Genomic DNA, 14,225 nt, shown 5'->3' on the forward strand with positions numbered 1-14,225 from the left:
AGGATTTTTTTAAAAATATCTTCAAAAAAAGGAAAAATTTGAAAAATGTCCCCACTGCAAATAGTGTTTCAAGTAGAAAACAACAGGACAAAAGTGAGAAATTACTAAATGCTAATGTACAATCAAAAGCAATAAACATTGACTTAAAAAGAAAAACAGCATTTAAAGACATTTGTAGAAAAATGTTTCAGAGAAGAGTGATGTCCAATGTGCTAAAGGATGTGAAAAAATATAAGAAGAAAGCGAAATTTTATAAGAGAAAGATATAGAATCAATTGTAGCTAAGGCTTTAGATTTGAAAAGAAAACTATTCATTTTAATTTTGAACAGGATCCGTACATTAGATAAAATGGTCAATGTAATGAAGTCACAAAGCAAAACGAAAAGGGTAGTGAAAAGAAATGACTTTTGTAAAGTGTTTTTAGGAGAATGGAAGCATAGTTCAAGTACTGAACCATTTTTTAATGAAGAGAGTTATCTACAAAGTAATAGTTTGCTGCATGCAGTTGACAACAGAGGTCGTGCTTATGAAGTGAAAGATGGTTGTGTAATGAAAAGGAGAAAATGGTTCCAAGAAATGAGGAAGAAGTGATAGCTGATGAGGTTATGGGGAGAAGTCCTAAAGCCCCAGTGTACACTTGGAATTGTAGTAGTATTTGTACTGTACGACAATCTATTGATAAATTACGTGACTTTCTAAGGGAATATAGTAAAAAAAAAAGTGTTAAACAGAAGATTAAGGTGCTTCAAAGACTAGATCCATGTAGAGTGAGAGAGAATACTGGTTTGCAAGGACATTCTCTGGCTTGGCTTGTTCTAGGAAAGTTTGCCAAAGTGTTTTTCACCATTTTAGGATGCTGGCAGTTCATCATACATAAATGAGAAAGTTTGTGGAAGATTGTATTTTGCTAAAAGTCCAGCACAAAAGTTAAATGAGTTGAATAGGGCTCTGTTCCGTGGATCTGTATCAGATGTACAGAAGGTTACTGATGAAATTCAGTTTTGTTACTTTGGTCCGGAACAAGAAAGTGCAGCTAATGACACAGTTATTGAAGAAAATGTGGAAGAGAATGTAGAACCCACTGTTAGTAAAAAATTTGAAGATCAAATGACAAAATTTACTGTCATCTCTAATGAAAGAACACATATTACTTGTATTTGTTGCCGGAGAAGCCATTACAAAATTCAAACAAGAAATGTTGATCTGTATAAAAAAAGTGAAAATGAAGATAATTATAAGTGGAAGGATTTTGCAACATATATATTTCTGGAAAATTGTTTTGATTTGGGTGAAGATCAGCGTATTTGTAAATACTGTTATAACAAGTTAGAAGAAAATAGAATGCCAGCCAGAGCTGTACATAATAATTTAGAATTGGTTGATATTCCTGCAGAACTTTCTGATTTAAATACGTATGAGTCTATACTCATTCAATGTGTCCATCCGTTTCAGACCATAGTGCGTATGGAGCCAAAAACAGGTAAATTACCTCCTTCGGATTTACAAAGAGGTTTAAAAGGAAGAGTTGTCTATTTGCCATTGGATTTGAAAAAAAATATGGAAAGAATTGATGCAGATAGATTGGAAACTGAACCATTAGTTATTCTGGTTAATGGAGTACCAACAAAGAATAAGAAAATTTGGCAGGAGCTGGTAGATGTACGAAAAGTACAAAGAGCAAATTTATATTTGAAAAGAAATAATAAATGGTATGAAACAATTTATATAGATGAAGTTTTACTATCAGACTCAGGAATACCAGCTGGGCAAATTGAAAAAGTGGATAAGTCAAAAGAAGAAGAAATTTATGAACATTTCAGCATACATCCTCTTCATTCAAAAGAAGTTATGGCAAACACTATTGATCTGTTTCAGATGAAAAAAGCACAAGGAACTCCCGTGAGTGTATGGGAGGAGAGCTTGGAAGCTCGTTGTTTTCCCCAGCTGTTTCCTACAGGAAAAGGTGGACGATATGATGAACGTCCAGTACAGATTCCTGCTTCTGAGTATCGGACTACAAGATTATATGCAGAAGATCCAAGATTTCGTCAAAGTATTCCTTATTTGTTCCATCTTTTATTTGAAAGTGACTTGTCTGCACTATCTTATGCAGTAAATCACATTTTAAAAACTGGAGTACATCTACATAATGTGTCTGCAAAGGATTTTATGAACAAAGTGCAACAGCGAGATGATCATTTGGAATCTCAATTGATTAATCTGATGGGTGGTCAGCGTGGGACAAATGAATATTGGTACCGACGCCATGGAGAATTGAAATGTATGTTACGGAATTTAGGAACTCCTACATAGTTTCTCACCCTAAGCTGTGCTGAGTACGCTTGGGATGATCTTCTGGATTTTCTTCGAGAGGCAAATTCAAATATTGAAAACATCCAATACAAGATAGCAGGAGAATTGTGCTCATTGGATCCGGTTTATGTTTGCAGATATTTCAATCATATATTTGAGGCTATGATGTCGTTCATCTGCAATAAAAAAAATCCACCTCTTGGAGAAGTTGTGGATTTCTTTTGGAGAAAAGAGTACCAAGCAAGAGGTGCTCCTCATATTCATATGCTGTTGTGGATCAAGGATGCCCCAAAATTTGGAACAGATTCTGATTATGCAGTTTTAAGTTTCATCGAAGAATATGCAACATGTGCTATACCTAAAAGCACAGAAGAGAAACTTACAAGAGCAAGTTTTACGTTTCCAAAGTCATCGGTGTGGAAAATACTGTCGACGAAAATACAAGAGTAAAGAAAAATTCTACACAAAATGTCGATTTGGATTTCCACGACCTGGTCTTTCAAAAGGAAGAGTCAACAGTTTTATGTCAGCTGTGCGACATACTATTACAAGAAAATCTCCCAAAAATACGTACAACCTAAGAAGAAAAGAAGAGTCAAAATATATAAATGACTACCACCCAGTCATTTTATCCGTGTGGAATGCTAACATGGATATACAGTATGTTGCTGACAATTCTATTGCTGTTGCTCGGTATGTCACATCTTACATCACTAAATCTGAGAAAACGGAATTGAAGGAAATGTGGGAAGAGATTTCTCACGAGAAGACTGTCAGTAAGAAGCTATACAGTTTCAGTTTAAATATGTTATCGCATCGAGAAATTGGATCCTATGAATGCTCAGATAGGTTATCATCTGCAAGTCTGTACTCCAAATCCAGAAGAATAATTTGGGTAAGTTTAGGCCTTGCAGGAATGCGAAATCTGGTACTGAAATCTGTTGGAGAAATTGAATATTTGGCAGAGAACGACCCGGAAAGTACAGATATTTTGAAATCAAACATGTTGGACACATATTACCCAAAAAGAAGTAGTCATCTTGAGAACATGTGTCTCTATGAAGTGCTGCAGAACTACATTTTTACACGGAATGCCACAGAAGACATCAACAATGGAAAATATAAAGTCATTGGTGAGGAAGGATGTTTGGTGAAGCAAACAAAAGGAAGTTTGATTAATCACAGGAAGCTGAGTTGCGACACTCCTGACAAAAAGCAATGTTACTACTTAGCACTTTTACAGCTGTTTAAACCATGGCGTTCAGAGGATGAATTACTTGGAGATTTTCACAGCTATGAAGATTCCTTTAATGCATGTAAAGATACGATTGAATGCAGTACTTTCACAAATTATGTACAAATGTTAAATGAAGAAATTGAACAGGAAGCTACAATTGCAGCTGAAGTAGCTAGAGACAGTTCTCAAGACAGCCAAAGTTCTGGAACGCTCAGTCAAGATCCCCTAGGACAACCAATCGTAGAAAATGAAGCTGCAATAGCAATGACTGAAGTGGAAACAGCTATGAATCAAGCTCAGGAAGATTTAATAGACTTACCAAATTTGGAACAGCAACTGAATGATGAACAACAACAAATTTATGAAGAAGTCACAAAAAAATTGATCATGGATTACTACATGAAAAGAAAGAGTGCTCATGCACATCATTTGAACCAATCAGGATGTATGTGAGTGGACAAGCTGGAACTGGAAAAAGTTTCTTAATTAAAGTCATCCGAAGCTACCTACAGCAAAAAACAGATTCAACTTTGTCTTGTGTTGTTACTGCTCCAACTGGGTTAGCAGCATATAACATAAAAGGAATTGCCTTACTCGCTTGCTAATGTTACCAGTGGAGCATGAGAACAAAATAGAATATCACAAGCTAACAGGAGAAGCATGCTTCGAAGTTTCAAGAGTGTTGAAGAAGATGCAAGTTCTCATTATTGATGAGGTAAGCATGGTATCAAACTTAATGCTTGCCTTTGTGCATTTAAGAATGCATCAAATTCTAAAGAGAGACTATGACGTGTTATTTGGTGGAAAACATGTTATACTTTTTGGGGATCTTCTGCAGCTCACTCCAGTTAAAGGACAACCAGTGTTTAATACTGTGACACATGAAAACACGAAGAAGTCATTAGGAAGTATTGGTAATGCGAATATTTGGTCATTCTTTGAGTACAAAGAACTCACTACCAATATGAGGCAAGCAAACGATGAAGATTATGCAAGTATTCTGAAAGATATCAGAATTGGACTACTCACAGAAGTTGGCAGAGAAGCATTACAGAGTCGATTGCTACATAATTTATTTCCAAGTGAAGAAATAGTTGCAGAGAAAATATACCAGAACATTGCAGAAAAAAATACTGTAATCTGCTTAATGCCAAAACTACGTGAATGCTCCATATTCAATGAGGAACTTTTGAAATTGGAAAAGGAAGAGATTAAGAGAATGGAAGCAGTGGACAAAATTCAGCATGAAGGAATTACTATTAAATTAACAGGCAAATTGAAAAATAAATTGGATTCTCTAGAGAAGAACATTTCGAAAACAGCTGGATTAGAAAAAAATCTTTGTATGAACTGTCGAGTATTTTTAAGAAGAAATTTGGATGTAGAAAAAGGTTTAGTGAATGGAGCTATGGGTAAAGTTGTGGGTTTTGTGAAATACCAGAAAAAAGATGGGATTGAATTTTTAAAAATAAAATTTGATCAGATTGAAGAGGTTAAAGACATTAGTCGTTGTTCAGTTCGTTTTTGCTTGTAAAAGACATATGTACGTAGGAAGCAGTTTCCGTTTTCTCTAGCATATGCTGTAACTATTCACAAATCTCAAGGATTAACTGTAGATAGTGCTTTTGTAAACATTGGTTCTACTGTGTTTAAAGAAGGTATGGCATATGTTGCTTTGTCACGAGTGAAAACATTATCTGGTTTATTCATGATAGACTTTGATGACTCAAAAGTTAGCGCTGATGCAAATTGTGTAAAGGAGTATAATCGATTAAGAAGAACCTATGCTCCTCATTTAGGTCAGTATCCTGTGTTTGAAAAAGGTGGTGTTTGTCGGAAAAGGAGAATTGAGAATATCTGTAATGAGGATGTACAGAAGAGAAAACAAAAGGAGAGTGATGTGATTGCAAGCAAAAAGAAAAAGGGCAATGTTCAAGAGGTTGTTGGTTGTCATTTTGAAAATAGCTCTGGTGTCAACTGCTACGCTAATGTAGTGCTGAATGTTGTATTTTATCTTGAAAGTTTGCAAGAGCAGATAATAGTAAATCATGAAAAAAGATTTTGTTCTCTGAGTTTTCTTTTTGAGAAGCTGAGTATTGATAAAACTAAAATGGAAAGTGCTTCTGATGTTAGAAAACTTTTAGATGTATGTTCAGGATGTACACAGTTTGCTCAAAATGTCCAGCAAGATGCACAGGAATTCTTGATGTATATCCTTATGGTACTGGAAGAAGAAGGGGTAGAAATAGAAAATATGTTTGGTCTCCCTTATAAATGGGAACATAGTTGTGAAAACTGTTTCAACACATGCAGCTCTAATGTTGATTCAGAAAGGTTTATATATTTAACATTACCAGAGACTAAATCAGTGACTTTTAGTAAATTAGTTAAAGATGCCAATCACAACATGGAATGTTGTAAATGTAAATCAGACATGTTTTCAACGTTATTTTTAAAGAAATATGAACAGTATGTAATTTTAATGATGCAACGTTGTAGAGCTGATGGTTCAAAATTGGACACTTTAATAAAGACGTTTACAGGACATCAATTATCAATATCTGGAAAAACTTTTGTTGCAATAATTTTCCATGATGGACCTTCTATAACTTCTGGTCATTACACAGTTTATCTTAAATGTGAAAAAGGCTGGACACTGTGTAATGATTCTCAATTGATTTTCAAGCAACGTTTGCCTGCAGAATTACCAAATTCCTATTTAATTTTTCTGAAACCAAAATTTTAGATACAAATTGCAACATCTGAACAAATCATTTTTGCGATTTTATTGGATTACCATTGGATATTTTATCAAAAAAGAATTTAAAAATTACCATTTGGCCTCATGGAAAGGTAAAAATTTCTTTTGTGGACTTCTTTGACAGATTTTATTTTGGTGTATGTGCTTAAGCAACAAGATTTACAGACGATATTTAGTGAAAATAGTTATTGTTTTTAGATGTTTTTATTAAATGTTACATTTCTATAAAGGTATGTTTTACTGAGAAGAGATTCAGGGCTTTTTTTTAAACAAGCTTTCAGATTGTTAATTTTTTTGCCCGCTGTTAAGTGATGAATGCAATTGGTTTCACGATTTACAGTGAAATTCAATATATTCTGAAAACCGCAAAAAAAGGGCAAAATATTGTTTTTTTAAATAAGAAAATGTGTACTGTATTCTAAAATGTATTGTTAAATATTAATTCTTTTTTTTTTTTTTTACAGATTGAGAAAGAAAATTTAGGAAAATTAATCCTTTTTTTTCTAGCATTTAAAAAAAACCATTTATTGATAATTGTTATTTTGTTGGTCAGGTAAGTTTTGAAATATCTGTATTTATCACACATTTACTTTCATACTCCCTTTTTTTTCATTTCTCCTCACTCTGCTTTTCTAATTTCCCTTGTGGTCCCTCAAGTACCTTGAAGGGTGAAATAAATATTTTATTTTTTTTAAATAAAAAAAAAATGGGTGCGGTAAATTTTTTTTTTTTAAAAAGTGATTAAAAAAAATTGTGAGGTAAGGTGGCTCTTAAAAGAGCCGTTGTGTTAATACAGGGACAGAGGAAGGAAAGAATGGCAATATTATAAGGTACCGCACTTGTGCTGTTCTATCTTATTGTCTATTAGAGAAATACTAGACTCCCCATAAGCAATAAGAGAGTAGCAAGTATTGCACCTTGTATGTACACTCTGAAACCGAGGGTAAATGTCCAGAGGAGCAGAAGAGGGTGACGCTCCCACCGCAGAGGAAGTGCTCGGTTGAGCTGCCGAATATGTACTCGGCTGAGCAGCTGCGGATGAGCTGCTAAAGGGGTTGCTGCAGTAGCTCGAGCAAAAGTCTTGGGATGTACATCCCTAATGTGTCTGAACATAGTGAAGATTCCAAAAGAGTACTTCTTCTTTGGATCTCCTCTAGACAAGACACACTCACAAAGTTTGCAGGTGACTAATGGAGCATTGACTTTCTTCTGCCCCTCTGGAAATGTAAAATATTGCCAGACAAAAGAATCCTTCTGTTTCCTCTTTCTCTGTCTGATAATGCTGTCCTGCTCACTCCCAGAAGAGGACTGCTGCTCTGCCATTGTATCCCAAAGACACTTCAGCTCCTTCTCATAGGGAATCACAAGCAATAATGAGAGGAATGGGTGTGGTGTTGGAAGTTTCTGGAAATGAAAGAAGTTTAAACCAATGAAAAGTGTTGTTTCTGGATCACGTGACCTACCGTGCGTGCTTCGTACGCTTACCGTACGCGCACGGTAAATGTACGCATGTGCATACGTAAGACGCACGCGTGCATGCGCATTAGAGGCGCACGCGCGCATGCGCTTTAGAGGCACGCGTGCATGCGCGTACAGCGGTTCCGCGTAAGGTGCACGCGCGCATGCGCGTAGGAAGCAAGCGCATAAGCGTCGCATACGAAGTACGCATGCGCACACGGAGCATAGATATTACGTACGCGCACCTTACTTATAGCGTACCGTAAGCTTACCGTACGCGCACGGTAAAAAAATCCTAAAAAAAAAAAAGTATAAAGGTTTGTAGAAGATATTAATTATGTTGTTCAACTATATCTAAACATTTATTTAAAAAAGGTGAACCATTCCATATTGCAGGATACAGTAAATCAATGATTATATACATAGGTAGCATATTGTTTAAAAAAAAAAATTCTCAAAAGAAATAATAAAAAAAAAATTGGATTTAAAAAACCTTGCAAATTCATTAAAAAAAACATAGGTTTCACACACGTTATAGTTAGAAATTAGCATTTAAAAAACCTTGCAAATTCACTGAAAAAAACCATAGGTTTCACACACGTTATAGTTAGGAATTAGCATTTAAAAAACCTTGCAAATTCACTGAAAAAACCAGAGGTTTCACACATGTTATAGTTAGCTGGACATTTCACTCGTACAAAACCATTGAAATTCCCCTGTTATAGTTAGTTCAGCTAACTATAACTCGCGCGCCCGCAATCCACTGCTGATGATGTCACATATTACATCACTCATGACATGGTCAGTGACATCACTCATGACATCACTGATGACATCTCAAATGACATCACTGATGACGTCATCCATGTGATAAATTACCACATCTTCTCACACCCTAATATAACCTTTGATACACCGACTCAAAATTTAAGAGTTCCATTCTCAAAACCATACATACTGCAATACCAATAACTACATACCCACTTATTAACTCTTAGGTCTACATACACCTCCACTCACTCACCTGTAAAGTCACTCATACTTGCAGTCACTCCATACAAAACTATCATATGCATTTATACACCTATATAGACACTCACACACTACCAATCATCCTTAGAGCTACTCTCACACCTACTCAGTCATGCAAATAATCACACTCCCATTTTCTCACCTATGCGGTTATACACCCTCAAGTTCACTTACTCATAAAAATAGTATCACATTCTTACACTCTTATAGAATCATTGATACAAGCACACACTCATCCATACAGTCACTCTCACAATCACACACTATCACATCTACCCACTTATATACTCTTACACGCATATATACTGCCTTTCACATATGTAGTTAGTCACAAATGTACCACTGAGATATACATTCAATCCCTAACACACCCATACATACACTCACTCAACCATACAGTCCATCACAGATGCACTCTTAAAACCATGCACCCATAGAATCACCCACTCACACATCTATCTATAGTCACACACACCCTACCCACACAAACACTCAGGAACCAATACAGATACTGAGACAAGCAATCAATAACTCATATAGACACTTATATAGGTATTCACAAAACCATGCCGCCACTTATACACCAACATACAGACACATACAAACATTTACACAGTTTAATCACTAGTCTGCAGTAAGATGCATTTAATGACTCGCATAGAGTCAGTTACGCACCACAGAAAATCATCCATTTACACACTTGTACACCCACTCATTCTTCAACAGGCCTTTCCCTATATATATTAAACATATTAAAATTGTTCAGAAACACATACTCAATGGATGATGTCATCAGTGATGTCATGAGTGATGTCACTGAATACATATGAAAACACATATACTGGCCACCCACAAAGGGCATAGCCATCTCAGTTAACATTTAATCAGATATAATGCAGGACGTATCTTAATACTTGCGGGACGCGTGTCTCCCCCCACAAGTATGTGCTTGTCCGGTTCGAAAACAGATGAAGAGAACCGAGCAGCATAATCTTGGGTCTCTTTATACTTATCTAAAGATACTACACACCAGCGAGAGTCCCAAAAAGCCCGGCAAAGCCAAAGCTGCAAGTCACATGATTCGTATGAGAAACAGACGCCATATTTGAATGTGAAAAATTGTAATTCTCCACGGGCCTAAGAAGTTGTCTAACATCAATTTTAACTTTACCGTTGTGGTCAAAAATGAACTTATAGAAATAATTACGCCGACTAAATGGCGATCTTATTCTGGTCTCAAAGATTTAATCGGTATCGATGGGAGTCCATAGAATCAGACAAAGACTAATGCGGCAGGTCACATGGTTCCTGCAGAGTACGACTACGCCATCTTTTAATTATGTAAAGAAATAATTCAACTCGATCCTAGATAGTAATCGGACCGTTGTAGTGTCATAATAGTTTTTTCTCAACGCAAGTTAGAGGTTAAAGGAAATGAGCACGCTAAAGCTTCAATTCACATCATTCATATGAGAAACACAGACGTCATATTTAAAAGTGAGAAGTTGTGATTCTCCATGGTCCTGAGGAGTTATCTGACCCCAATAATTTTAACCTGACCGCTGTGATCACAAATGGACTCATAGAAATTATTACGCCGACCGAATAATAATCTTATTCAGGTCTCAGTAAAGATTTTAATCGTTTTCGACGGAGGTTCATAGAATCCGACAAAGATTATTGCAGCAGGTCACATAGTTCCTGCAAAGTACGAATATGCCATCTTTAAATATGAAAGGAAGTGATCTAACTAGATCCTAAATAGTGATCGGACCGTTGGAGTGCCATAGTGGTTTTTTTCTTTACACAAATTAGAGCCAAATAGAAACCAGCAAAGTATGACTCAGATAAACCGTATAAGTTACATAGTTCCTACATAATATGAATGTACCAATTTATATAATCTCAAAAGAATGAATTTACAGTATAGAATTGTATATGATGGTTGATAACATAGACCACCTGAATGAGAACTTATATTTTGTTTATTCACAGATCTCCACACAAACTTTTTTCTGTGATTGGAACCTGTATATAGGAAATTCATGTTTAGAAAATAGCAGACTCTTTGAGGTATGGGTTAACGAATTAGTACAATACTATGATTCACATAGGACGAATATAGTGATGAATTTTGAAACATGTTCATTTGTTCCTTTTTTTGTGTCCTGTTCTGTGATAATGAATTGGATTACACTTTTATTTACAAAGCTCAAGTATTTCGATCACTGAATACAACTATTTTTGCAAAGTAATCTGCCCATAAGATATGAATAGTACCTGTGTTTGTTTTCTCTCCCAGCCATACATAATGCATATATACTACTCTGGTTGGCTAAAGAATGATCTTCCCATAACTATGCATATTGAATATCTAAGATCTTGTAAACTGAATATGATCTTATTTGAGGATTATTACGATGAATTGTCTGGTTCTTCTGTATAGTATGATTTTAATTGTAAATAGTTCGTGTTTTAGCCCTGAAGAAGTCCCAAGAGGGACGAAACGTGTTGGCAGTTTGGTCAAATGAGCATCTGTATTTTAAAGAAATTGTTTTTGGATTAAAAGAATAAAGATCACGTCCTCTACAATTAAGAACAAATTTCTTTTTTTTGCATTTGGGAAGTCTTTGAAGTACATTGCAAATTGCTTCGGATTATGGACAATAATTCCATTTATACTTTCTTAATTCGTTTTTTTTTTTTTTCAGGTGCAGGGCCATTTGTTTTTAATACAATACTAGGACGAGGAGTTTCCCAGGGGGTTGAACTCATGGAGTAGGTCAAAGGGAACTGCAGTCAGAAACATGTCACAGCTAAGCCACTGTACTTGGGGCCGATTTAAACAAGAAGTTTGCTCAAAGGGTTCAGGAGCTGCTACAGAGGTCTGCCTGCTGCTGGAAGGGTATGAGTTTTAACTGCTGAGGAGCAGAGGCCCCTGAATTAAGCAGTCCCAAGTTGGGTAGTAATACAACACCCCAACTAAACGTAATAAAAATAACTCCATTTTAGCTTTTTATAACACTCAAATTGCCCAGGACACGTGTGAGTAGTACGCCCAGTTCTATTCACTGTATTCTGGTACTTTTTTAAAGCCGGAAAGGTGGTTCAGAGAGCTTAACGCTCGTCGCCGAAACCTGCGGTGATGTGAAGGTACCTAGGCTGTGTTAAATTGGGCAATAATAACACATGGCATTTACAGGCATTTAGAAATGGCACGTGTGGCACGCAGCACTAAATAACAAGCATTTGCAATGCAATAGGTCTCGCAGTTGTGAGAGTTAGAGCTATTGGCATTGTAAATGACAATGCCTTTTATTTACGTTTGGTTTTTAAAACGTAAATAAAAGACATTGTCATTTACAATGCCAATAGCTTAAACTCTCGCAAATGCGAGACCTATTGCATTGCAAATGCTTGTTGTAATTTTGTGGTGAAAAAAATATTTTTATAGGATCAGGACAAATTAGGACACTTTACTTGGTAATGTGCAAATTTTACTTATTTTTGCTGAAACACGATTTCCAAAAAATGTTTTTTTCACTATTATCAGTAAAACTACATGTTAGTGGGAAAGTTTTACTGGCCATTTCAATTGAAAATATGCTATCTGTAAAGGGCAATGCATTACCATATTATGCTGTTAGTAATCTATTTAAGAAAAGCGAGATTTTAAACATGATGAACTGGGAATTATTACTGCTCCTACCCAGATGACAATGCTATTAGTGAACTTTGAGGCAAGCCAGAAATCATGTGTACCCTATATATGGGCTTGATTCTTAGCAAACACAAGGAGATGATGGACGGACCGCTGAAACTTTTCAGACACTCACCCCCAGTCACAGATCTGGGTTGAATCCATAATTGTTCTTTAGCTCACTTCGCCACCCCAGTTCAGACCCAGCTATATGCAAATCAGTCTTGACCCTGTGCCTCATGGTAATAGTCCAGCCCGAACTGCCAAGCCATGTCTTCCCTGGAACCGAAACAAGCATCCTGGGACCGGTTTCGGGCTATCAGCCCTCATCAGCCAGGCTAGCTTGAATCCAGCGGCAAAGTGAGCAAGGGACCCACGTCTGGGCATACCCTGCCAACTTAGGGCAAACAAAGCAAACACCAGGAGATGATGGACGGAGCGCTGAAACTTTTCAGACACTCGCCCCAAGTCACAGATCTTGTTACACATGGAGAAAACATTTGGTCTAGTAAATAGAGTTTTTTTGTACAGCAGAAATAGTGAACATGCATATTTGAAAGTGCTCTCTTAAGTGATAATGAAGAAAAAGGCGGCTCCATAAGAGCAAATATTTGCTTAGGACCACACAATTTTAGACCAGTTCACAGGTCAAGGACAATACAGTTAGGTCGAGTAGTTTATTAAAGTTACTAGACCTGCATGTCTAGTAACATTTTTTTTCATGATTTTTCCGAGCCCTGCTCTACAATTCAACAATCTAGAAGGCCTTCTACCAGTACAAACATTATTCCAGGAATTGGAAGAACTATGGAGTTTGGTGTAGTTATTTGCTGCCTCCTTGCCCCCTAATCTTATACTGGAGTTTCTAAGGGGTGGGTTTTTGCTAGGACTTACCCTTTCTACCTTGTGAAGGTAGATATTCGGCCTTTCAGGTATTCAGATGTTTTGAAGATAGAAAACGTAGTTGTCGGATTATTCAAGAGCTTTTCTAATAAGAGGCCTGTCAATCACTCCCATTATAGGGTTGGATTTTTGGTTAATCCTTAAAGTTCTACAGGCACCCCCTTTTTGGACCTTCAGAATCAGTGCCTTTGAAATGTTTAACGCTCAAGGTTTTCCTACTGGTCCACGTTACATCGGGTAGAAGGCTGGGGAAGATTGGTGCTTTTCTGGTAGACGAACCATACCTAAAGTTCTTTCCAGACAAGGTAGTACTAACAACCGATCCAGCTTTTCTCCCAAACGTTGCTGTTCTTTTCATTTGAACAAGATGATTATTTGCCTTTTTTTGCGCTTTGAGCCCTCTTTGGGCGAAAGAGCTTTTCTGTTTGTTAGACGTCCATACCGCATTATCTATCTAGCTATAAGGTTGGTTCTGCAGAGTACAGAAAAGTTCAGTTCCTATTTGTAACCTTTGGAACTTCCAACAAGGGACTTTGCCCAAATTCTTTTACTTTGAGTAGGTGGGTTAAGCAGACAGTATTGATCGCTTATGTCTTTTGTGATTTCTCCCCTGTGAATCCAGTCAAGTGGAAAATCAGGTAGAGCAATGTGTATGTTGTGGGCAGCATACAAGGGTGTATCCATCAAAAACATTTGTATTGCAGCTGCTTGGGTCTCACCGAATACTTTTGTGTTACGTTATAGATTACAACTGGGAGGTGCTAGTTCTACTGCTTTTGGTTAAGTGGTTCTTTCAGCAGTATTGGATTAAGAGTGTAAC

This window comes from Triturus cristatus, chromosome 1_1 (assembly GCF_964204655.1).
Source record: "Triturus cristatus chromosome 1_1, aTriCri1.1, whole genome shotgun sequence".
Classification (NCBI taxonomy): Eukaryota; Metazoa; Chordata; class Amphibia; order Caudata; family Salamandridae; genus Triturus; species Triturus cristatus.